The 26,540-nt window shown below is 36.0% G+C and overlaps 1 protein-coding gene across 1 annotated transcript in view; it reads right to left on the bottom strand.

The window, feature by feature from the left end:
- The window catches only part of IMP3 (IMP U3 small nucleolar ribonucleoprotein 3), a 1,257,621-nt gene that overhangs the window by 129,519 nt on the left and 1,101,562 nt on the right, over window positions 1-26,540 (bottom strand). The window lies entirely within an intron of this gene.

Below are 26,540 nucleotides of genomic sequence, written 5' to 3' on the forward strand. Positions count from 1 at the left end.
TTCTCAACTTTCCATCATTGTACGCAGCCCATTAGGTCAATTTCACATTTTATAGAAAACGTTTCCAATACAGGATTTAATAAAGGCTGAAAAACACTGGGTCTCCTGAATGAAGCACCCTCAGTTGTGTCATTAGTACATACATGCAAAGTTTTAAATATAACATTTCTTACAAATTTTTTAATGTTTATTATGGTATTGCTCGGGCAAGAGCCCTGAGCTGGAATAAATGATAAACCATGCTCCAGTAAAGACAACTGCGCTAAAGCTAGCTCTTTCTTGGAAACATTACCAAACCACAAGGTCCATCCTTATGGTTTTCAGAGTCTGTGCTCTGTTGTCTTCCAAACACTGCCGCTTCCACCCTTGATTCTGAGAATGTGAATAACGCAATTTCTCCCTCTGTGGAATGGGAAGAGGTAAAGGGAGTGCCTCCGTGGAACCAAACATATTTATGGACTTCGGCCATACATCTATCGGCTTGAAAGAAGAATCTGGGTTTAAAGGGGAACTAATAGATGTGTTGGCAACATTGGTCAAGTCCATACTATTGTTGCCTTCAGGATTATTGTTCACATTGTTATTATTAATATAAGGAGTCTTGGACACAACAGTACCTATTCTCTTTCTGGGCAACATTGCTATTATCGACCACACTGCTAGCTGCACTTAAATTCCTTGGCCAGGTAAACACATTACCCCTAGAAAAATCAGTAGCATCTCTCACTAATATTTTTCATTTTTTGAGCCCTCAGTCTCTGTTTATAGGAAGACACATGATCAGTGACTTGGTCCATTCTTACTAAAAAGTCATCTTTATGCAATTCAAGCAGCTCACTGTATATTTTATCAACAGAGTCAGTCAGTTCTTTCTCCAACGGTGTGAAGAAGTCTATTAATAGCTGTATATAGTTAAAACTAAGTACTAGGTTCATCTATCTCTCACTAATTTTTTTCATTTTTTGAGCCCTCAGTCTCTGTTCATAGGAAGACACATGATCAGTGACTTGGTCTATTCTTCATTATTCAGACAAGTAATAAAATCAGCTGCATTATATAATACAGTCGACATATGTAATGAAACAGGATAACCAATAAAAAAGCATTCTTAATGAATCAATAAAACATTCCCATTTATTTAAAGAGGCCTCTGGCTTTCAAAGCCGGTTTAATATAGGCCCTTTCATTAATGCCAGGAAACCTATCTGCCTGCATAATAATCCATGATAGTTCCCTTTCCTCAGTAAAATTCCTAAAATCATCACCTCGAGTGTTAGGAGTCACCATCTCAATCACCCTAAGTCCAAACATATGCTCCTGTCCACATTCCACATGATGTTTAACGAGGCCATTATGTACATCACATTTATTTATACTATAAATATGCTCTCTCATTCTTTCCAGCAAAGACCTATTGGTCTTGCCTATATAAAAACAGTCGCATGCTCTACATTTGGCTAAATAAACTAAATGTCTGCTCCGATAGTCAGCAGTAACATTAAAGTAAAACCTCCTGTTTGTAACAGGGTGGACAAAACCTATACAAGGATCTATAAATGTGCAAAAATTACATCTACAGCAGCAGCGCATCGAGGGTCTACTTACTGCATCTCCCTTATCATGTATGGAATTTTTATAACATAAGTGTCTCTTCAGATACTTCTTATTTTTAAAACTGAACTTGGAGTGCTCGCTCACAGTGGTACGAATATCATGGTCATATTTTTAGTTGCAAACATTATATACATCAGTTATAATCTATCCAGTCATTGTCATTCAAATTACATAGCTCATTCAAATCCTGCCTTCTGTTAAACCTCATTCTTCCTCCAAAATGTTATTCTGCATGTATTGTTTCCACGGTTCCCTTTTTTTCTATGTAATTTGCTCCTACCCTTTTCTAAATACCCCATTTCCATTGTTTTATCTCTGTTACTATATTCAGTACTTCTAATATAGTTGGTTTAGACTTTTGTTTTTACAAGAAACATCTTTATTAAATTATCATGTTGGCACAGACAATCTTACATTTATATAAATGAAAATAAATCATAGTGGTACAATCTCAGTTGCAAACAACAAAACTATAGCTGCAAACATTATACATCACTTTTAATATAGGTCAATGTCAGTCAGCCATCACATAGCTTCTCATTGTTCCTCCTCTGCATGTAGTGGTCCCACATTTTCCATTATTCATGTGTAATTTACTTCTACCCTTTTCTAAAGATCCCAGTTCCAGTTGTTTTATCTCTGTTACTGTCTTTGTTATGTCTAGTAAAGTTGGGTTTAGAATTTGATTTCCATTTTTGAGTTACTGCTTTTTTGGCAACTATCATAATTAGACTCAGCAAGGCCTTACTATGTCTAGGCAAGGCCTTACTATGTCTAGGCAATTCCAACTCTGTATCATACCTCAAAAAAAAAAAATTATTTCCCTAGTCACTCCAACTTGCTCACACAGCATCTCCGACAGAGCAGGCTGCAGGGAATCCTTGAAGTCAGCCAACTCATTACACTCCCAGAAAATATGTTCCCAGTTACCTCTTTCTTCCCAATCACATCTCCAAGATTTACTGTCTACCTGAGAAAACATTCTTTGGAGCCTGTTTGGGGTAAAAATTATCTATGTAAACACTTCAGGCAAAGATCCTAAATCTTCTAGATTTTGTTGCATACTTGGGAGACATACATATATCCCCCCATTGTTTCTTTGTGAATTGCTTATCCAATCTCTCTTCCCAATTCTTCCTAATCTCTTCTGATTGATTCTTATAGTTATCATGCAATATTTTATATGCTCTACTAATTATTCCTTTTTAATGGTGACTTCTGTTCTAGATTCTACTAAGAGCTGGTCTTTCATTTAGGGCACCCCTATTTCTTTCCCTCTCTCTGCCTGTACTCTGATAACAATCCTTGATATGGAAGGCAATCTTTAACCTGCAGTCCAAATAAGTTCTCGGCATCTTCCCATTCTATTACCTCCCCTCTCTAGTTATTTGCTTCCAATACCTTGGTTCCTTTGCCAGTTTTCTCCAATATACTCCTGCCCCCTTCTTGACTACTGTCTGTATCCCTAATTGCAGTCACCCCATTCCTATATTGGCTTAGTTCATAGAATACCTACTGCTACTTTACAAATATAATATTTTGTATGATAATGTTCAACTTAAAGGTCTGCATCCAAAATCCCAGTCTCTCCCTGTTACTTGAACTTCCCCCATTTCTTCATCATCTCTTTCCAATTTGAGTTAACAGTTCTCTGATTGTGCTATGTAAAGCAGCCTTAACTGTGTTGCTCTGAAATACCCCTTGAAATTGGGTAATCCCAAGCCACCCTATTCTATTGGAAGAATAAGCTTATCCCACTTGACTGTTGCTATCTGCCCCTCCCAGATAAAATTGTATTGTGGAGCCAATTCATATGTGGGCACACCATTTATCCCTATTGCTTTTGTTTTGTTCTACAGCACTATAATATCCCTTTCTGGTTTTGTTGGGTATAAAATAATGTTTGCAAATAGAGCCAACTTCTCTTGACTACCATACCAATTATATCCTTGAATTTCTGGGTCCCTTATTTTCTTTGCCAATGGTTCTAAATAGACTGCAAACAACAAGGGGGAGAAAGGACATCCCTACTTAGTTCCTCTGCTCAAGCACAGATTATCAGAGAGGACCCCACCCACTGTAATTTTCACCTCTGATCCCTCATATATCCTCATAATCAACCTTATATTTTTTTCAGGGCATGCAAAGGCTTCCATTGCTCTGCTCATAAAGTTCCAGCTCACTCTGTCAAATGCTTTTTCAAAGTATTTCCAATACTTCTACAGGGTCCCTTATCTTCCTTGTTATAGGTTTCCTAAGCTTGGTGACAGCACTTTTTATTTTCTGTTGTCTGAGTCATTGTGCTAAAAGTTTTTGTGCTCTAGGGTTACCAAAAAAAACAGTTGCTTAACAGCAATATTTTTAAACTCATGCATATTACCCATGTACTCTCTCATTTTTTGTTTAGCACTCTGCAATTGCTTCACTTCTTGTTCTGTGAGATACCCCTATTTTGCAATACTTTAACTCGTCAGTCCCTCTAAGTAATTTTTGTTACCTCTTAACCATATCTTCCTTTCTTTTATTTCCACCCTATTTTTAAATTCCACTTTCATTTTGTCCCACTCCCTAGCTATATTTTCAGAAGAGATTTCTATCTTCTCTAATAGCTCCTGAATAATTTCCACTGCCCATTCCTTAAATTCCTCTCTTTTCAATAGATATGTGGGAAAGAGCCAGTGTCTTATTTTTACTTCATTACCTTGTATTTTTATTTTCCTTATTATTGGCGCATGATCTGAATTAGTTATCGGGTGCATATCAAGACCTTCAATTAAATGCACATGTTCTTGTGAAATGTATATTCCGTACAGCCTAGCCTAGTTTTTGTATCTTAAGAGAATAATATCCAAATTCACTCCAAACTCCCATTACTGAATTCACATCTTCCATGGCAAATGTTTTCATAAATTTCTTTAAAAATCTAACCTCCTTTGTTACATTTTCCCTTCTGGGACCCCAGACACATCTTCACTGTTGCAAACCAAATTCCAGTTCCCACCTATAAATAATATTCTGTGCTGAAAGCTGATTATTTCTCCCAGAATTTTCTTAAGCTCCATATAGCAGTTTTCGGTGGAATATAAATACATGCTGGTGCAATCCTTCTCCCTTGCCAGTAAGCCCCTTAATACTATTCTTCCATTATTGTCTCTTATATTTTCTTATTACTATTTGAGCTCCTCTTGCAATTAATATAAGTACTCTGCTCTTCCTTTGCCTCAGATATTCTGCTGAATAACCATCCTGAAAACCCTTCTTTATCAAATTCACATGTTTACTTCTTTCCAAGTGTGTCTACTTGAGCATAGCTACTTGCAATCTACAGTTTTAATATAATCCACTACTCTTTCTTTTTGGTATTTATCTGTGGGACCATTAACATTTAAACACATCATAGAAAGAATCATGTTCTTGAGGGATTATTCTTTCCACCATTTATGTATAATAGCTTTGTTGTTAAATATATGGCTCCAGCTTTTGTATTAAATGCATGCACCTCTTCCCAGGTTAATCTTTTATACAATTGCTTATTGTCATCTTGATTTGAGCCTGTCTCATCTTGCAGAATTTTCTGTTCTATTGAAAGCCCTTAAACAAAAATACACCCCCCAATACCCCCTTTAAATCTAATAACGTAATAACACAAAACTATGTACATAATAAGAACAAGCATTCTAAAATGATAGCCACACTCACAGGCTAGAGACGCCCAAAAAGAAAGGTCATTCATGCAAAGACACATAATACAGCCTGTGCTTTTGGTAAATGCTACCTGATTTCTGCCTTATCTTAACAGCTCTCCCAGCTATGAAAACATTTGAATGCTTTCAGTAAACATCTTCTCCAAGCCATTCTAACTTATCAGATTGTCTTCTGGTGACATGCAAACCAGACACAAACTGCTAAGGATACCCTGCTTACCAGAAAAAAAAACCTTAAAATATTCAATATTCTTTTGCCATTTATATGTTTTGTAATATTCTTGTTGCTGGATAAATCCCAGGATCAACTCAATCATTTGCCTATGCAAGCATGAGAAAAAGCACACTAATTTTTATTATGCCATGCTCTCTCAACCAGACCCTTCCTTTCTCCTTTTTATCACACTGCAAGGCCTACCTTTATTAAAACTGAACAGATAAAAGAGAGAGGAAGGGAGAAAAAGAAAAAAAAAAAACAAAAGCACTCATTAATGTCCCTATTACATTAAAAAAGAAGTGAAAAAGCTTTACTTCATAGCTTAATTAAATCATGCAACATTTACACATTACCATTAAGAGAAAAAAATAAATTTGTTTTACTTACAGTTAACTTTCTCCCTTCTCCTTCCCTCTCCAAAGTAGCTCTCTGACGCTTATTGACAAAATAGGGCATATGCTTTAGAGTCCCCTACAAATTTAGCAAAGTCCACAAAAATCCAATATTTTCAAATCCTCTTCTATGTTTCACAAATATAATTACTGCTTTGTAATCTAACATTTGTTTGTTTACAAGTAACTGATTTTATTCTCTGAACAGTAAAAACATGAAGCAGGGTATAAGTTTTAAAGTTCCCCACAAGTTTAACAAACTCCAAGGAAGTTCAGTTTTTTTCAGATTTTTCTGTTCTGTCATGTTTTACAAATATAATTATAAATTTATCATCCCAGAGTTGTCAATTTCTAAGTTACTAGCTTTAATCCTGTTCATTTTCATCTCCCAAATCATGTCTTCGTTTCACAGCTCACTCTGTTGGACAAATTGTTGTAAATCCTCCTTAGCATGTACTTAATCAAGAAATGAATTTTGCTCCCCCAGGGAAGAACACTTTGAAGACGGCTGGGTACAGCAGTTTGAATCTCATGCCTGTTTTTCTACTTTCCCTAAATAATGGAATATACTTATTCCTCTTCTGCCCAGTGTACACTGAGTAATCATTCTCCACAAATACTTTGCTATCTCACACTTTTAGCAATGTATCTTTCTGATACAGTTTTGTCAGAATCAGCTCCTAATGTAGATAAGACTGTATTTCTACTACTAAAGGTCTAGACTGTTTTTTAGTAAACGATTTGGAGCATAGACTAGATGTGTCATTTCAATTAACAGTTCTTGTTGTGGAATACCAGTCCAGTTGCTTGCTTGTGCTTTCAAAAAATTAATGCAGTCAGTTCCTTCCAACTTCTCTGGTACAGCATAAAATCTCAGGTTTTTCCTACATGCTCTGTCCTCTAATTCGATTATTTTTTGAAGCATCTGTTCTTGTGCAGTCTCATATTCAGCCAGCTTTTTCTTCATTTCAGCCTTTGAAGTTTGCAGTTCTGTCACCTTATCTGAATATCTGTTTAAAGATTTTTCCATTTTTTTCCAGCCTTTTATTGTGTGTGTTCACATACTCCTTCAGTGTTTCATTTATTTTAACCAGGTCTGTGTGCAGCTGCTTTATACTCTCCTCTAGGTTACTGGAAGTCATGTCTGGAACTTGTAGTGAACCACTGCAGTACTACTCTCAGTCTGTGCTTCTTTTTCACCTTCTGTAGCTGATTTTCCTCCAGATCATTCTTTTTTCCTGGCATCTAGGCAGTGCACTTACTAATCAGTTAGTGAAATTTACCTAGAAATCTAGGTCCACTGGCCTTCTTTGCTAAAGCTCTGTTTTCAGACTGGGAGAGTCAGAATTTAAGAGAGTGTGATGCTTTACCAACTGAGCTGCCCGGGCTATTAACCAGAAAATTAAAAAAAAAAAAAAACAACACAACCAAGTCAAAAGACCAGATATCCCCAGCAAAAAAAATATTTTATTCACTTCCCTTAGCGCTTTCGTCTGGAAGGCACAACAGATTTCATCAGAGTGAAGAAACATTCAACATACACACCCATAAATACCCCTTCTCTAGTTAATTACTTAACTAGGCAACCATTAATAAATTAGCCTTAAAGAAATAAAGCAAATGAAACAGTAAGCAAACATTCTAAATCCTGAAAATGATAAAACCTTTCACAAAAAGTTAAAAACGTAAAAACTATATTTGATAAGATTTTAATTTTAAAACACTGCCAAGAGACAAAGTCATTCAACCCTGGGTACTGGATATCATTTAACCTAAGTTGCCATAGGAGTTTCCCTATATTCCAGAAGGTCCTCCTGCGGTCCACCCCTCCCAGTTTTATGGAGTATATCTAAACCAAAAAAGAGAAAATGGTGTCCACTGTTGTTAGCTAAAGAGTTGTTAGGGTTGTTTTTTCGAATGTCCAAGGAGTGTTCATATATACCCTCCTTGAACTTACACTAGGTCTTGCTACATAAAACCCTGAACATAACTGGCACAGTCCCGGATTTCTTCTGTGTTGAAAAACAAACACTGTCTCCCTGTTCTAAAAAGTTTTTTTATAGGTTTTCCCTTTATATAAACGATTGCAGGTTTGTCATCAAACTTGCCAATAGTACTATTGAACAGGGAAAATATACCACAGTTCTTGTAAAAAATTTGTCGAATGTTGGCATCTTCATTATAAAATTCAGTAATGAATGATATAATCTCTACCTGAGACTCGTGTTATACTAGGAAACCCCCTCCCCATTTCCTGTAGTGGGGTGCTTATAGAATTATTTCACCTACATTCCTTTTGTTTGTAATATCAAACCTCACACTGTCTATAATGGAGGAGGGGTACCCTCTTGCAAGGAACATTTCCCTAGTACCAACTCTTCCACCTCAAAAATGTCATTATCAGACATCATCCTAGCCAACCTGATATATTGGCCTTGAATAATCCCTCTTTTCTGAAAATCGGGGCAGTTACTATGACAATACAAGTAACCATTACAATGCATAGGTTTCCTGTAAATAGTCGTACCAAAGGAGTTTTGACCTTTAATAATTTTAACATCCAAATAGTTCAGAGAGGAGTTATTAAAAGTGTAGGTGAATCTTAAAAATGGGGTGGTCAAATGTAAATATTCAACAAAAATAGAGATTTAATCAGAGCCCTGTCCCAAATGATAAAAATATCGTCCAGGTACCCGAGATATACCTGCCAAGGGGTAATAACAAAATGGTTAAATATAAATTGTTTTTCCCACTGGATAAGAATAACGTTGGCAGCACCCCTTTCACTTGTTGAAAGTACTGCCCCTCTAGAAACACAAAATTGCACTTCAAAACTAACTCCATAAGTAAGGTAAGAATACTGGTTTTGTTATGGTCAAGGTCTGTAGATTCATGCAAAAATTCCCCAAACCAAGTAAGCCCAACCTCATGAGGTATAACATTAAAAAGCTCAATAACATCAATGGTAAGAAAAACAGTGCTTTCCAAAGGTTTAGCTCTCCTAAACTTCAACAAGAAGTCTCATAAGTCTTTGCACAGATGGGAAAATGGTATTAAATATTTTTGTAACTTAACATCAATATACTCTGGCAATAGATGTATTTTGGAGCTGCTTGCACTAACAATTGGTCTCATGGGGGGGGGGGGGGTTAGTGGTACTTTTGTTGATCTTAGGGATCCCAAAAATTGCTGGTAACACTAGAAACTTCACATACAAAAAATTAAACAGCTCTAAATTAATTTGTCCTTCATCAAGTAGGTCTTTAAGAAAATAATCTATTTTTGTATAAGCAACATGAATGCAGTTTAAAGTCACTTCCTCAAAAAATTCACCATTTAAGGCAAATACATTCATACAATCAATATAATCCATTCTATCCATAACACCCCCCCCCTTTCAGGTTTCATCACCCTAATAGTAGTATTTTTTGCAAGCTTGCTCAACAATAACATTTCAGACTTAGACATACCAACAGTGCTGGATTCAACAAGGGACGAAACCTTAAGAGCACTCAAATCTAATTCCACAGGTTTTTCAAACAGCAACAGTGGTAAAGCTAAAGGGGGGTTGAAGGTACTAGACCTATGATGTATTTCCCTCTCATTACTAAAATCACCAGTGCCAAAAATGAGCTTAAAGTTTAACTTCCTCAAAACTAATTTGAGGTCGAGCAAAATTCTATCAGTCTTTAAGTTACAAGGTGGTACAAACAAAAAGCCTTTACTAAGAAGCTCTGCCATGTCCATTTCACAGTCAAATGTACTGTAATTATAAAGCAGAAAGTCACCTTTGTAGTTAGAAACTATCCGAACCCCAGAAATGTCTTGTGTATGCTCCAAATCTGGTTACTAAAAAACAGCCTAGACGTTTAGTAGTAGAAATACAGTCTTATATACACTAGGAGCTGATTTTGACAAAACTGTGTCAGAAAAATAGTGCTAAAAGTGGGAGATAGTAGAGTATTTGTGGAGAATGATTGATTACTCAGTGTATACCAGTCAGAAGAGGAGTAAATATATTCCATTATTTAGGGAATGTCGAAAGGCAGGCATGTGATTCAAACTGCCGTACCCATAGATATCCCCCACTGGATATTACGCAACATGGATTTTGCAACACAAACCATGTATGACAATTCTAAGAGTCATGTGACCCAATGAGCATGAAAATGGATATGCAAATAACTACAACCTAAATATAGCTACACCTTACAAAAAGCACCTGAAGGAGAGTTATGCAAGATATATAGTACAACAGCAGAACTTCAAGAAGAGATCAATGTAATAGCAAAACATAACAGTTATGTTTACCACCTTACATGCTCCTACTTCCCCACCAGAATTTTTTACACATTTCACATTTGCTTAGTTTCTTGTGGTGTGAAACTCCCATATGTACCCTACCCCACATTGTTTGAAGTCCTCTTTGATTCCTCAAGCCAGAATTCAGGTGCCTGTCTGATGAATGAATAGACTATCTCAAGCTGCAACTTGATGAGCAGAAGGTGCCAATGGACCTGCTTACCAACTATATGAGATAGCAGTACCAGCACATCAAGAAGCTGCCAGTGTAAATAAAGGAAAAAGGAAGTAAAGCAGAAGGAAAAATAAATTAAGTTAGTAAGGAAACAACGTAAAACATAATTACATGGTACAAACACCTACAGATGCACGGATATGCATACCACGAAATAAATACATAAACACTTGGCAAACTGGAACAGAATGAAGAAAGGATGGTGATGTGTTATCAAATGGGTGTGCAAGTTGCATAAACATAAAAATAACTTACAAAGAAGGGCAAGGTGCAGTCCCTAACCACTAACCTTTGGCCTATGTACGTTGCTAACATTACACACTTAAGTCAGTGAGCTGCCAGCAAACACCTGCAGCAAATATTAACTTTTACTGAGATCCACAACAGTAGTATGTCACAGTCACATTTGTAGTACCTGTGTCAATTGTGATGTGCTGATTTCAGCTCTGTTTGCTGAGCTGTGACTCAAGAATCATCTGACAACCAATGAAGAAGAGTATACAGGAATGAGTGGTATACTAATTTATTCTCTGAAAGAGCAGCAGATCCATGGAATAGACTACCAAATTACATTAAATCAAGCACTAGTTTTGATATTTTTAAGAACAACCTGGACACTCATTGCGGGAATAACTGTTCTGGTATATTAACAGTGAGAATATTGAAGCTTCCTGAGGCAGCATTACCTTTCTGCCGTGGTGTGTTGTTTGCATGCTTAGGCCTAACCCTGACGCTGCATGCAACTGATCAGTCCAAGGGACAATGGTCTCAGCAGCATACTGTTTATGCCTCTTCATGCAAATCAGCTAGTGCACTATGGCCTAGAGACTAAGCACCTCGTGCATCTCCAGACCCACCAGGGACTGACCATGATAAAGTTTCCAAGTGAGCAACTCTCTCCAGGATGCGGGTACCTAGCTTCCCTCTGTCTGCACTGTCAAAGCACCACAGCTGTTACACAAACTGAGGTCTTCTGAGCCATAATCAGTGCTTTATCCCTCTACACTGCATGAATGACAAAAACACGCACTGCTGTCAAAGGCAGCAGTCAATATCTGCCACAGCCAAATAAGGGTTACACAGTACAGCTGCAGATTATGGTTCTAGTCAATGGTTCTCCAGAATTTCACTCAACTCAGACTGAGCCCAGTAACTTCAATTGCAGTTTTCCCAACAATAATGGAAATCTGACCAAGATTATTTTGCATACAAACACATACAATATTTTACAGGAAAAGTTAATGATATCTGTACATCACCAACGCCCCTTCTTTACCTTTAGAGTAGTGCTGCTGCCACCAATCCTCTCTAACACACCAAGAACATAAATACTGTTTGCCCTTGAAAATAAGCTGTTAAAATGTTGTATGACAGCAACAGACTGAAAAGTAACTCTTCAAAAAGCAGGAGCAAAGGGCTGCTGTTCAACACGCATACAATTAAGATATTTAATTAACTACCTGCCACTATCAGTAAAAAACTAGGTAATTAAACTTATAACTTGAAATAAATAAAATTAAGCAATGTACCTTGTAAAATAAAGTTTACAAGTAGCTATAAACTTGCACAAAAATACAAACTCAATCTGTTTAAACAGATCGGTGATATACAGAATAATTCTAACCGCTTATTTTGACTTATTACGGCCAGTAGCTAAAGTGATGCAATGAATTTCTGGCTACTCTAGCTACATCTGACATGCAAATCCGAAAGGTTGCAAAATTCCACAAGCCAATGATTCAGCTTCAGCTCTGTTTCAGGAATGCTATCTAGTTGTGCATGCTATAGAGGTATGGTAGTAAACGAACTAGCAGATGCTTTCTCTCCTCTTATAATAGTCCTAGGTAGCCCCTCCTATTTAGATTTAAATGTGGACAATGTTTTTCCTATTTTCTGGGTCTTTTTAGCTCTAGTGTTGGAGTGACCTAACGTTTACCTGAACTGGCATTTTAGGAATTTTAACTGTGGGCATGTTTAAGAAACAGAAGTGATTTTACATTCTGATAGTTTTGCTGCCTTACTAAAAAAAGCAAATGCTGGAAGATTTACAACAAGCACTTTTTATGAAAAGAAATATTAAACATTTACATTTAAATTCAATTTAATGAACCTTTGTGTTATTCTGAAAAAGAATTGCTAGTTTTACTCAGCCTGTCACATTTCTTTCCTGAAAAAAAAATACTACACTGGCTTTGGCACAGCATTGCTTCTCTACAGCAAAAAGTGAAACCTAATGGTTTGGATATATATATATATATATATATATATATATATATATATATATATATATATATATATATACACACACATACATACATATATGGGTCCACTTCTAAATCTCAAAATACTGAAATCTTGAATTTCAGTATTTCGAGACCAGATTGTCAACACCACACAAAATCGAAACTACAAAATAACAAAGTTTAAAATATCATAAACATAAATAAAAATCCAATCCACTCACCAAATAAACACAAATACAGAACAAAACTCAAAGAAACTAACATGACCACACATTTTTGCAGGGGGGCAAGTCCCCCTGTGGGAGGCTGCATAACCACTACTTCTATATACCAACTCTGAGATCGCACTAACTCGAAAGAAATAAAAAAAACACAAATGTACTATTACCTGCCCTAGACTCCCTTTACAAACAACTATGTTTACACTCACTCATAACACCCACACATGTACTAAAATCACCACATACAACATTCACACATACACTCTCAACTACATACCCCAACCTAGCCCTAAAACCCCACAAAAACTAAAAATAAACAAATTTCTACCCAAAATCCTTAAAAATTAAACACCGACCTAATTCAACATATGTAAATGAACATCGGCCACCATAACACAAAACACTTAGTACACAATAACGTACATATGAACACTACAGCTGTAGCGCATTTGGGAAACTCAGATTCGACAAAGTGCAGTTTCGACATTCTAGTCTCGAAATACTGACATTCCAGATTTCAGTATTTTGAGATATAAAAGTGGACTCGTTTATATATATATATATATATATATATATATATATATATATATATATATATATATATAAATATATATATATATATATATATATATAAATATATATATATATGTGTGTGTGTGTGTGTGTACCAGTTCCTTTTCCTGTTTAAGACCACTGTACAATGAGGATCAGAGATTTTGCCCTTTCACACTGTAGGGTGATCATGGAGCTGTTATATATGCTTAGCAAGCCCCCCCCCCCCCCCGCAAAAAACAAAGTTTTTTTTTTTTTTAATTTTTGATCAGCTGCTGTTCGACCAATTGTGGTCAGTCAGTTGCAGTTTGATGTTGAAAAATTTTGAAATTATTATGCTACTAATGATAAAAAAAACATATCTAATAATCAATAAAAATCCTAATATCAAGTAAGATATCTATCCTCTAGTAATACTAAAATAATATCATTGACAACAAACAAAAACATGTAGAGGCAATTAAAAGTATCAAGATGAGTATCCTAAAATAAATGATAAACAGTACCTTCCTGAAATTTTGAGTAGCAGATGAAGTATGTTATTTATTTATTTGTTTGTTTGTTGACCAGGAAAGTCCACCTAAGACAGAGCCTATTTTCAGTTGAGACTCTGGGAGAAATGCTCCAGACATATGTCTCTGGAAGTAAAACTGCAAAATCATCTACAGGGATACAAGGGGAGGGTAGCTTTAATGTAACACTGACCTCCCTTTGAAGACTTGTAAATAAATTATATAGATTATTATTGTATTCTTTGTGAAGGGCCTCTGTAACAGTAATACATAACATCTGGGTAGACTCTCAAGCATTACCATATTTCTTTTAGAAGATATGCAGAGATGGAAATCATTATCCATGCCAGAAGCAACACACACAACATGCACAGCGAAAAATAAATACATGTACAAATAAATAACACACCTACAGCAGTTTGACCACATTTAAAAATATCATATAAATGATAGGCTACTATATGTTCTAGCATATCCAGATTAATTAATGAAACCATTTTATATACACAGATGATTGCAAAATGATCAGGTTAATTAATGAACATGTCTGAACATGTCTGTGTTAGTAGCCAGTAATGTTAAGGGATAATTTCTGTTTTGCTGAGAAAATTGTGTTACTCTCATTGTTAATATGGAAAAAGATATCAATATATTTAGAAAATGCTGTGTGTAAAATGGGAGTATTGGATTTGTTGTCAGAAAATAATGGAATAAAAAAAATACCCATTATTTAACCAGGTAGGCCCATTGGACAAAGGGCTGAGGGAATCAAACCCTGTAACATATACACACACGCACACACATATACAAACATAATACTGAACTATGTAAAGACCATAAATGAAAACTATGTAAAAGGAATACTAGCAGTAACTCCTTATGACTCTACTTTTTAGGCTGGATAACCACAATAATGATACCTTCAAAAATTAAGTGGTGTAGCTAGCATGGTAACATTACCCAAACGTAAGAAATTGAATAAGTATGTATGTGCTAAAAACATATAAACTTTAATGTAAAAAGTACTCTAATTCTAAAACTTTCTGTATCCCCCTACTATAGAGATAACACTGTTTTTGGAAGACACAGCCTTTATGTTAAGAACTAGAAATTAAAGGTAAACATTTAATTATATATTAAATCACAGACTTTATTTAAAACTACAAAGGTGCAATGTGGATGTTCAAGTAAATATTTTAAGAAAGTGAGGGATGTAGAATTTCAGTGAATGTAGGTCTAACAATACTGACACCAAAGGTGTGGATATCCTACATCTAAAAGTAAAATTAGAAATGAAATAAGTGTACACTCTATCTCATTTGATTATGACTGGGCTGCTAATACCTGTAAATGAATATTAAGGTTAAGGTGAAATTTAACTTTTAACATTAATGAATAAACTTACAGTGCTGCTTGAATTAGCTAAAATTTGTAAGCATAAGAACTGTTGTCCAACGTTTGTATAGTTATTTTATGAAGACAATCATTTCAAGCAAAGTAGAATACAGATACTGTAGTTTACCTTGCAGGTGGTCTGATTAAAGGGAGGCCACCACCACTTGCTTTATCAACTGCACAAATTCGGAATCTAGTGGTGCAAAACCGTGTAAGTGACTAGACTACAACTATGTATAAAAAAAGTTCACCAGCAGTAAACAGAAAGTGTGAAATTTTATTACACCATAGGGGCTAGAGTACTATAACTTACACTTTACTGATAACATTGTGTTATTCCTACTGTTAATGTGGAAAAAGTTATCAATGTATTTAAAAGTACGACAGTGCGTAATATGAGTTTTGGCCTTCTTGTTGTCAGAAACAAAAACAGTGCTAATAAAAAATCTCACACCTACAGTGAGCAATACTTGTAACATAAGAAAGCATCCATACACATAGTCATGAAGGTGACAGCATTGACTAGACATTTTTATTACGCAGAAAATCCAGATATTGCATATAACCTTTTCACTAACACCCTACTCATGTTACAGAATAAACACTTGTCCGTCATAAGTCACTATAGTGACAGTGCAAATATCTACAAAAAGTTTGGACACTACCTCATATGTCTCTACAAAAAAAAAAAAAAAAAACACACAGATTCACTAGATGCAGGAGCACAATAACAGTGTTACTAACCCTCACAGCCACAAAAATCTCACCCACTAATCATGGCCTCATTACTCGTTTACTTTTTATTTACCTTTCCAAAGCCTTTGACACAACCACACTCTACAACTTAACTCATATCCGCATTTCAACGTTTATATAACTATAATCTTCTGGTTTACTGACTAAATGTCCAACAGACACTTCTCTGGCAATATACACTAAGAGCTCTTCATTACACAATCTGCTGTGCAGTACCTGTAGGATTCATGCCTGGATTTCACTAATAACCTATCCACACAGTTCCAAATCAACAGCATGCTTTTCACACAGATGCAGTAATTTACAGATCAGCAATAAATAGCTCCAAGTAGACATAAATAATGTATCCCATATAATACAATTAAAAAACAAACTCATCTTGAACTGCCAACATACTAAGGTTATGTACTTCAGCAATGCCACTAAACTAAACATAAAACCAACTCCAAACCTACCACTCATTGTTGACAACTCCAGCTGAGGGACCATAACTATATTCTAACACCCAGACATTTCCTTGGACCACTCCCTGACAAGGACCACCCACATTAGCTTCCTCAAATCCAAAATAAATAGCAACATAAAGACATGCTGGCATGTCTCAAGATTTCCTACACCATGAAGTCAAAACAGCTACAGGCAATGATATTCTGCAATCTATCTTCAGCTACAAGAGCTCAGTGATTAAAACTGCTGTTTGACTGCAATGATTTTTTTTGGATTTTCTACATTTAAAGTTTGGATATTTCCATTACTGTTGGAATTTGGTATTATGCCAGTTTGTTGTATTTTAAACTTTGTTTAACGTAAACTTTTTTTTTTTTTTAAAGTCTTCAAAGTTGTTGGCTAGGGTCAGTTAGGAAACATTCCTTTTGCATTCCTTGACTGAAAAATAATTAGTTCTAACTAATTAGCAGAAGGAGCTGAGAAACATTTTTCTTATTTTAGATATTTACCTACATTCCTATTCCGCTACAAAAGCTCTGAGTTTAAATATGCTGTATGACTACACTGAATTTTGGATTTTTTTCCACCTACTCACCCAGCCTTTGTGTGATTTTAAACACCTATTATAAATCAGAATTTGCAAGACCCTCCCAGTGCTGTTTCTACTACACTCTGATAGCTCAAACTGATAAAGCACTCCCATTAGACTCTTATGGCTCAAAATATCCCGTTTCATATAATCCTGTTTCAACTAGTGCACAGTGCAATATTCAGAATGTTAAAATGAATTGTGTCTTGTTCTTTTTCTGCATTTCTCCCGTTTTAACCAAAAGTCAACTGTTTGCAATTGTAACTTGGTCTGGGATCTTAGTCTTGTAGTACCCCTCATAGCAGTTGGAGCATTGCGAGTTGCTGCAGGATCTGAGCTTCATTTATTTCATTTCTACTACTTTTTATTGTTTGTATTTTACTTGCTCTGGTGGCCATTGTCTTGTAGCATAACTCACAAAAGTGAGAGAATTGCGAGTTGCTGCAGGATCTAAGCCCCATTTATTACACTCCTCCTGCATTTTTTTACTTGCATTTTACTTGGTCTGGTGACCTTAGTCCAGTCTTGCAGTATCACTTACAACAGTGAGAGATTATGAAATGCTGCAGGATTTGAGCCTCATTTATTACATTTCTACTGCATTTTTTCTGTTTGCATTTTACTTACTCTGGGAACCTAAGTTTTGTAGTATCACTCACAATAATCAGAGAATTGGGACTTGCTGCAGGATGAACCATATACACATATACACATACTGCATTGTCACTGTTTACTGATTGGATATTTCTCTAAACTTCATCTCTTATAATTTGTGTTGAGCTATGTAGCAGTGGTTTGCAGTGACCTTTATAGAAGCAAGCATCTAGAGTTGTAATTTTCAATATAAAACCTTCTGCTATTTTCTCAAGTATCTAGTTGAGTGTAGCTAATTTGACTGTTGAGAGGCATTACTCCAAGAATGTTGTTTTAGATCAATCCTAGACTTCTCTTCCCAGCCCAACAACTCTAAACCCCGATTGCACCACCCCTCACAGATGACAAAAGAGGATCCACACCAAGAATGTGTACCTTTTTACTGTCTCTGTAGCCAGCCTGCTGGAAATGAGCATCTTGAGACAATGCAGCAACTATTTCATCTTTACTGGCAACCACATTATTTTTAAGCAAGCTGTCACTGTATGTGAGAGATGCAATTACACTATGTCTTTGGAGGAAAAGCTATTGCATACCAGCTTTGATCTCCAAACAGGTTGCCAGCAACACACACACTATGTCTACCACGGATCAGACACAAGCTCACATATGCTGAAGCTGTTAAATGTAATCTACCCAGACCTCAAAGACCTCCCATATGCTGCCGTGAACAACCTTCCAAACACTTTACAAAGACTGCACTCCCAGGACACATACAACCACATCTCACAATGTCTCAGATTCTAAGCCCCTAAGGATAACAGCCAAGCAACCCAATATATTGGTCATTAGTGACTCTACTGTGAGATGCACTGATGTCCTAATCAGGCTGAGCTAGGAGACAGTCATGGCCAGCTGCCTACCAGAGGAAGGATCTGCCAGATCACACATGCAGTCAGAATATTGAGCCACAAGTGCCAGTAACACTCTGTCATAGTCCATGTGGGTGTTAACAACCTGAGACGTACCACCATGGACTATATAAAAAGAGACAAGATGAAGCTTTCAGATTGTGTGCTCCATGCAGGTATGAGCCTAGCACTGAGCAACATTCCACCTTCTCCAAGGATGACACCACAACAAAAACAGAAGATGACTGACTTTAAAAATTGGCTTAATTAATGGTGTGATTCGAAGGGGATCCAATATTTGCTACCTTGGAGGACATGATTGACAGACCATGCTGCTTTGTCAGAGGTGATCTACACCTTACCTCATTAGGCTTTCAGATATCAGTCAAAGCATTATCCATCCCTACAGTGCCTTTTGTAGGCAATGCCAATCTGATAAACCTTCCAACATAGTAAATTTTACACAAGACAAAAATAAGGTGCTACTGCTCAATTCTATGAGTCTCAACAAGAAGCTCCACCCCTTGGAAATACTCCTCATCCTGGAGAGTGTTGACATCTGTGTAGTTACTGAAACATGGTGTAAAAACATAGAAGGCATCCCAGTAGTACAATGCTATAATACCTTTCACACATTCAGACCAACTACTGCACATGAAGGGAAGATGTGAAGGTGTAGCAATCTATATAAAAGTATAACATGCTTGAGCTTAGAAGGATTTATGTTAAGCAACTGTTTTTTGATAACTCCGGAACACAAAAACCTTTAGCACAATGGCTCAGGCAAAAGAAACTAGAAAGGGTTGTTGCCAAGCTTAGGGAGCCTATATGAAGGAAAATAACCAGAAACTTGTAGAGGTATTAGAAATATTTTCGAAATTTTATGAAAATCTGTATAAAGCAGAGAAATGTGGAAATCAAGGAAAAAGTACAAATTGTACTGTTTAAGGAAGAATTAAATATGCCAAGGTTAGCAGTAGATAAGGTTCAATTATTAACACTTAGTATAGGAGGAGAAGATATATAAATGTTGATGTACAGCCAATGTACAGGAAAGTCTCCAGGAATAGATGATATTCCTTGGGAAGTTTGGAAGCTAGGAGGGAAGAAAGTCATAAAGATCTGGAAGCTTTTGTTTAACAGTATTTTAAAATGAGGAGAAGCACTGACCTCACTGAAGAAAGCTGTTATGGCTGTTAACACCTGAAGATTATAAAAGTCCATCAGATCCAGCTTCATATAGACCACGTATCAATTCTACACCATGATTATAAAGTATTTAGGTCTATAATGGCTAAAGGAATGGCAAAAGTGTTGGCAAAATTGATAGATGTGGATCGATATATTTTTGTGGGGGGAAGACAAACATTTGACAACATTAATAGAACAATGATGATCCACAAGGAAGCAGAATGCAAGAAAATGTCACTACTGTTGTCAGGTCTTGATACAGAGAAAGCACTTGACACAGTAAGTTGGCATTTTAAGAACAGGGCAATGGAAGCATTTGCATTCCCTGCCACAATAACAAGGTTAATGAGGAGGATATATGAGGGATTCCAGGTGAAAATTAAAGTGTTCCTCTCTGACAAGTTCTGTTTGAAGACAGGAACCAGCCAGGGGTGTCTTCTTTCCCCTTTATTTGTGTTATATTTATAACCAGCAAAGAAAATAAGGGACTCAGAAATTCAAGGATATAATTGGTATGGTAATAAAGAAAAGTCGGCTTTATTTCTAGATGATATTACTCTGTACCTGATAAAACCAGAAAAGGATATTTCAGTGTTGTGAACATTTTGAGACAGTCTTGTGTATTTCCTGAATAGATAAAACAAAGTCAGCAGCTATAAACTATGTGCCCACACACGGATTGGTTCAGCACTACTCAAATTTATGGGGAAATGATAAAATGATGTACTTACGAGTACGAGTTAAAAAGGATTCTATTATGGCAGGTAAGGATGTGTGCGAACAGACTAAACAAAAGATAATACAAAAACTAAGAAACTAGAAGCTCTGTTTTATGGATATGAATAGCAAGATACAAGCAGTGAAAATGTTTTTAGTCCCTTTAGTTTTACACACAAATCAGGCATATTTTTATCAGCCATAGGAGATGTTCTGGAGAGCAATTAATAATGTGTTGAAGCATTTTATCTGGGAGGGGAAGAGGGCAACAGTCAAGTGGGATAAGGTGATCCTTGCAATAGAACAAAGTGGCTCAGGATTACCTGATTTGAAGGCATATTTCAGAGCTATACAGTTAAGGCTCCTATATATAGCAGAAACAGAAAGCTATAATTCAAAGTGGAAAGGGATGATGATGATGAAACAGAAATAAAGAGAGACTGGGATTTTGCATGCAGATCCTTATGGAGAATAATAATAACCATACAGAATATTATATTCACAAAGTAGAAGAAAGTATTCAAAGAACTAAGCCAACACGGGAATGGAGAAAGGAGATCTGCCGATAGAGATGACTGCAATTAGGGGAACAGAAAAAATATAAGAGACTGGAATTTATTACAGTAAACTGGCAAAAGAGCCAAGGTATTGAGAGCAAAAAATTATAGAGGGAAAGGTAACAGAATGGGAAGAAGTCAAGAAAACATCTGGACTGCAGGTTAGAGACTGCTCTCCCTATCAAGAATTGATATCAGAATATAGTAAAACAGAAAAGAATATGGGGATCCTAAGTGAAAGACCATCACTGGTAGAGTTTTTAGTAGAATCTAAAACAGGAACATTTGTTAAAAAGGGATAATTAGTAGGGCATATAAAATATTACATAACTACGGGAATCGAACAGAGGAAGTTAGAAAGGATTGGGAAGAGGAACTGAATAAGTACTTCACAAAGAAAAATGGGCGGCTATATCTATAAAGTACAGCAGATTTAGGATTTTTGCTTAGAAGTGTTTGCATGGGTATTTTTAAACCCCAAGCAAACTCCAAAGAATTTTTACTTGGGTAGACTGCAAATGTTGGAGGTGTGATGGGGAAGAAAGAGGTAATTGGGAACATATTTTTGGGAGTGTAATGAATTTGCACACTACTCTGTCAGGAATACTGAGTGAGTAAATTGCTGTAACTAAGGAAATTATTTTTTGAGCTATGATATAGAATCAGTATTGTCTAGACATAGTAAAGCCTTGCAGAGTTTAATTCTGGTGGCTGCCAAAAATAACTAGAAAATGGAAATCAAAGTCCAAACCAACCGTACTAGAAGTAGTGAATATGGTAACAGAGATAAATGAAATAGAAGTGGGGTTTTTAGAGTAGGGTATCAACAAATTACATAGAAAAAAATGGGAATTCTGGGAACAATACATGCAGAATAATGTTTTGGAGGAGGAATGAGGTTTAAGAGAAGACAGGAATTGAATGAGCTACATAAAAGACATTTAACTGACAATGACTGTATAGAAGATTATATGTGATGTATAATGTTTGCAACTGAAAATATATCAATTTTTTTTCATTTATACAAATGCACGATTGCCTATGTCATAAGTGATAATTCAATAAAGATGTTTCTTGTTTAAAAAAATCTATATAAAAAGGAAGCATGTCTCAAGATTGGTCAAACAATATGATACAATATGCTCCATGTGCACTAACTTTAGGTAGAGTCCTTGCTAGCTATAGTTCCCTGTCTATGACGTAGGATACCACACTTGAATATACTGGAGTTACTCATAATTCAGCTCAAAACCACAGTCATGGGTGATTTCAACTATCCCACCATAAACTGTGATACATACACAACTACTAACTTATAGGCTCTAAAATGTCTGGATTTTGTCAAAGCAAACACTCTGGAACAGCTAGCCTGCACATTTGCTATTGGTGCAAATATCATGATTGTGGTACTCATAAATATGAGGGAACATTGCACCCCTCCTGGTGTCATGTCCTCACTGGTCAGATAAGATAACAAAGCAGTAAGCTTTGAAATAAATATAAAGGCTGAACACCCGGCAAACCCAAGAACATTTAGGAACTTTTCCAAGGCTATCTCCCTCCTATTAAGTGAAGGTATAGCTAAATTCCAAGTCCCCCAAATTCAGAGAACATAGTGGCCTATGCAGAAGTGCTTACAGAAACCCTATACAAGCATATAAATAACTGCATAGAAACAGCAGTACCAAAGTGAAATAAACTTAGGAAAAACTCCAAAAACAATCCCCTTGGTGGACCCCCAGTCTAAATACATTGTACAACAAAATAAAGAAAATCCTGTCCAAATATAGGAAGGGCAATGTCCAAAACACAAAAACTCCCTCAAGTCTCAACAAGCAGCTTAGGTGACTAATCAAGTCCACCAAAACCAACTTTGAGGCAAAAATAGCCTCCCAGAGTAAGGAAGACCATAAGGCATTTTTCAATTATGTTCCATTAAAGGCAACAAACCAAAAAATAAAGCAGTATTGTTGCGAGTCCCAAAACACTCTTATTGTTACAAACATTAAGCGCTTTCGTCAATCCACTTTGAATTCATCAGAATTAACCTGAACAACAATTAAAAAACATTTTTTATACAATCAACTTGCCGATGATTAGTTAAACATTTGCCAATGATAAACAAGCTTTTAAAACAATTAGTTTTTAAAAGAATACCAAATAATATCTGGTTAAAAAAGAAAAATATTTTTCTGAAAAGAATGTTATTTCAAGCACAGTTCCAAATCCAGAAGGTTTATATATATGTTTTCCTTTCATTATGCTAAACTACTTTGAAAAGTTTTTTGTTTTAAACAATCATACTTGCTACAAGGCGCATTTAAATATGCTCTGCTTTTTCCTTAAGAACAGGTAATAAGCTTAAATAATCATTTAAACCGGGGGGGGGGGGATTTGCTGCTAACCTCAATTGCCACAAAAGTTATTTTTTGTATAATGCATTCTGCCAATCCCCACCTCTATGTTTATTAAATCAAGAATAGATCACATTGGTACTGTGTTTTTACAGAGCATTGGGTGTCTTTTTGTTCTTTACATCATACAAATGATATTCTGGTCTTTAATAACCTCAGTTTTCCCAATGTAGTAGGAAGCAGGTGTTGCACCTAGCAATATATACCAACTTGCTAGAATAACAATTGCCTCTTTTATTGTCCAGACAAATCATATTTTCTTGTGGAATGCAGGGTAGCATACCACAACCACAGGGTCTTCTTCATTTGTTGTTTTGATGCTCCAGTTGTTTGTTCAAAATTTATGTCTTCATTTCATTATATCTACTACTAAATCTAGGGGGTAGCCTCTATCTAAAAACATACTTTTCAAAAAGTCAAATTCACCCAGGACATCTTCCTTTAAAGAACTGAATTTTTGAAGTTCACCTTTAAATTTCACTTTAAAGAGATCAGTTTCTTGGACACTAAAATCATCAAAGACCAGGAAAAATTTATATCCAGGATATATCGTAAAAAAACCTTTTGCAACAATTATTTGCACTTTGATAGTTATCACCATGTGTCGCAGAAGAGTATTATTATTAAAGGACAGGCTATTAGAATAGCTAGAATGACATCTTTAAAGGAAGATGTCCTGGGTGAATTTGACCTTTTGAAAGGTATGTTTTTAGATAGAGGCTACCCCCTAGATTTAGTAGATAATACACTCAATGAAGTCCTAAAAGAATGGGGTAAAAAATATACCCCCCTTTTAGGGAAGGGACTGAGTAAAATTGCGGATTTTGGGGAAAATGCTGAAAATGTGAGTGACATAAATTTTGAACAAACTTGTATTGTACAGTATATAGTCCTTTATATCAACAAGTAAAGGAAGTAATATACACGAACTGGAGCATCTTTAAAGTTGACAATGATATTTATCAAGTGGTGGGAGAAAAAACTATTTTTACCACAAAAATTGGCTCGAATATAAAAAGAATCCTAGAAAATAAACATTACAATTCAACAAACAGTGAAACAACAAATGGAAGTAGACCCTGTGGTTATGGTAGATTATTGCTCCTACATTCCACAAGAAAATATGATTTGTCTGGACAATAAAAATAAAAGTGTGGTTTACTTAAAAAGAGGCAATTGTTATTCTAGCAAGTTGGTATATATTGCTAGGTGCAACACCTGTGCTTCCTACTACATTGGGAAAACTGAAAGGTTATTAAAGACCAGAATATACGAGCATTTGTATGATGTAAAGAACAAAAAGGACACCAATGCTCTGTATAAACACAGTACCCAATGTGATGGCTATACAGGCTTCAAATTAGCTATTCTTGATTTAATAAACATAGAAGCTAGAGGTGGGGATTGGCAGAATGCATTATACAAAAAATAACTTTTGTGGCAATTGAGGTTAGCAGCAACCCCTCCCCCCCCGGTTTAAATGATTATTTAAGCTTATTACCTGTTCTTAAGGAAAAAGCAGAGCATATTTAAATGCGTCTTGTAGCAAGTATGTTTGTGTTTAAAACAAAAAACTTTTCAAAGTAGTTTAGCATAATGAAAGGAAAACATATATATAAACCTCCTTCTGGATTTGGAACTGTGCTTGAAATAACATTCTTTTCAGAAAAATATTTTTCTTTTTTAACCAGATATTATTTGGTATTCTTTTAAACACTAATTGTTTTAAAAGCTTGTTTATCATTGGCAAATGTTTAATCAATCATCGGCAAGTTGATTGTTTAAAAATGTTTTTTAATTGTTGTTCAAGTTAATTCTGATGAAGTCAAAGTGGATTGACGAAAGCGCTTAATTTTTGTAACAATAAAAGAGTGTTTTGGGACTCGCAACAATAGTGCTTTATTTTTTGGTTTATTTGTTTTTTAAGAGCACTATTGCACCACCTACTTCTTGGTTCATTAAAGGCAACACCCAGCAGTGTGTTGAACTAACAGTAAATGGAACTTCCTATACCAAACTAAGGGATATAGGAAATTTGCTGGCCAATATATTTAGCTACAATTTCACCCCTTATCATTCCCAGTTTCCCCAGGAAACAACCTCTATCATTTATCCACCAACTATGACTAAAAAATAAGTCCTCACTGCAGTCTCCAGAGTTAAAGACACTGCATCAATTGGCCCTGATAATATCCCAGGATGCCTCCTATATAACTTGAAACATGACCTGTCAGGCTCACTATAATCTCCATTCAACCACAGCCTTGAGACAGGCTTCATCCCTATGGAATGGAGAACTGCAACTGTCATCCCTTTACACAAAGATGGACAATCAACAGACCCACAGAACTACAGGCCCATAAATTTGACTAGTTTTATATGCAAGGCCATGGCAAAAATTATTGTGGACCTGATAAAGACATAGGAAATCTTCAGACACTAGACCCATCCCAGTTTGATTTCGTCAAGGGCAGGTCATGCCTACTAAACATGGTGGACTTCTTCAAGAAGGTCACTAGAACCATGGACAAGGGCAAAATGGTACATACTGCCTACCTTGACCTGGCAAAGGCATCTGACACATCACTTGGGTATTATAGACAAACTCACAAATTAAGGCATAAATCTCTGTCTCACCCACTAGATAGCCAAATGGCTCACAGATAGGACACATGAAGTTAGGATGGGGGAATTCACCTCCACCATAAGGCTTTCTACTAGTAGTGTCCGATAGGGCTCTGAACTGGGACATCTCCTGTATGGAATATATTTCTCTGAAGTGAAGGCAAATGTAGAGAGTTTTGGCTGACCAAATTTCTCGATGACTGCAAGATAAGTCCAATCACTGAATCCCCCAAAGATGTAGATATCCTCCAGAAAGAGACAAAATCCTGCTTCCAGAACCATGGTCTAAAACTTGGTGGAAAAAATGCATAATCATACCATTTGGGAAGACGACAACCCCTGAAAATTACAA

The sequence above is a fragment of the Protopterus annectens genome, chromosome 10.part0 (genome assembly GCF_019279795.1).
Source record: "Protopterus annectens isolate FY-2018-M chromosome 10.part0, PAN1.0, whole genome shotgun sequence".
NCBI lineage: Eukaryota > Metazoa > Chordata > Ceratodontiformes > Protopteridae > Protopterus > Protopterus annectens.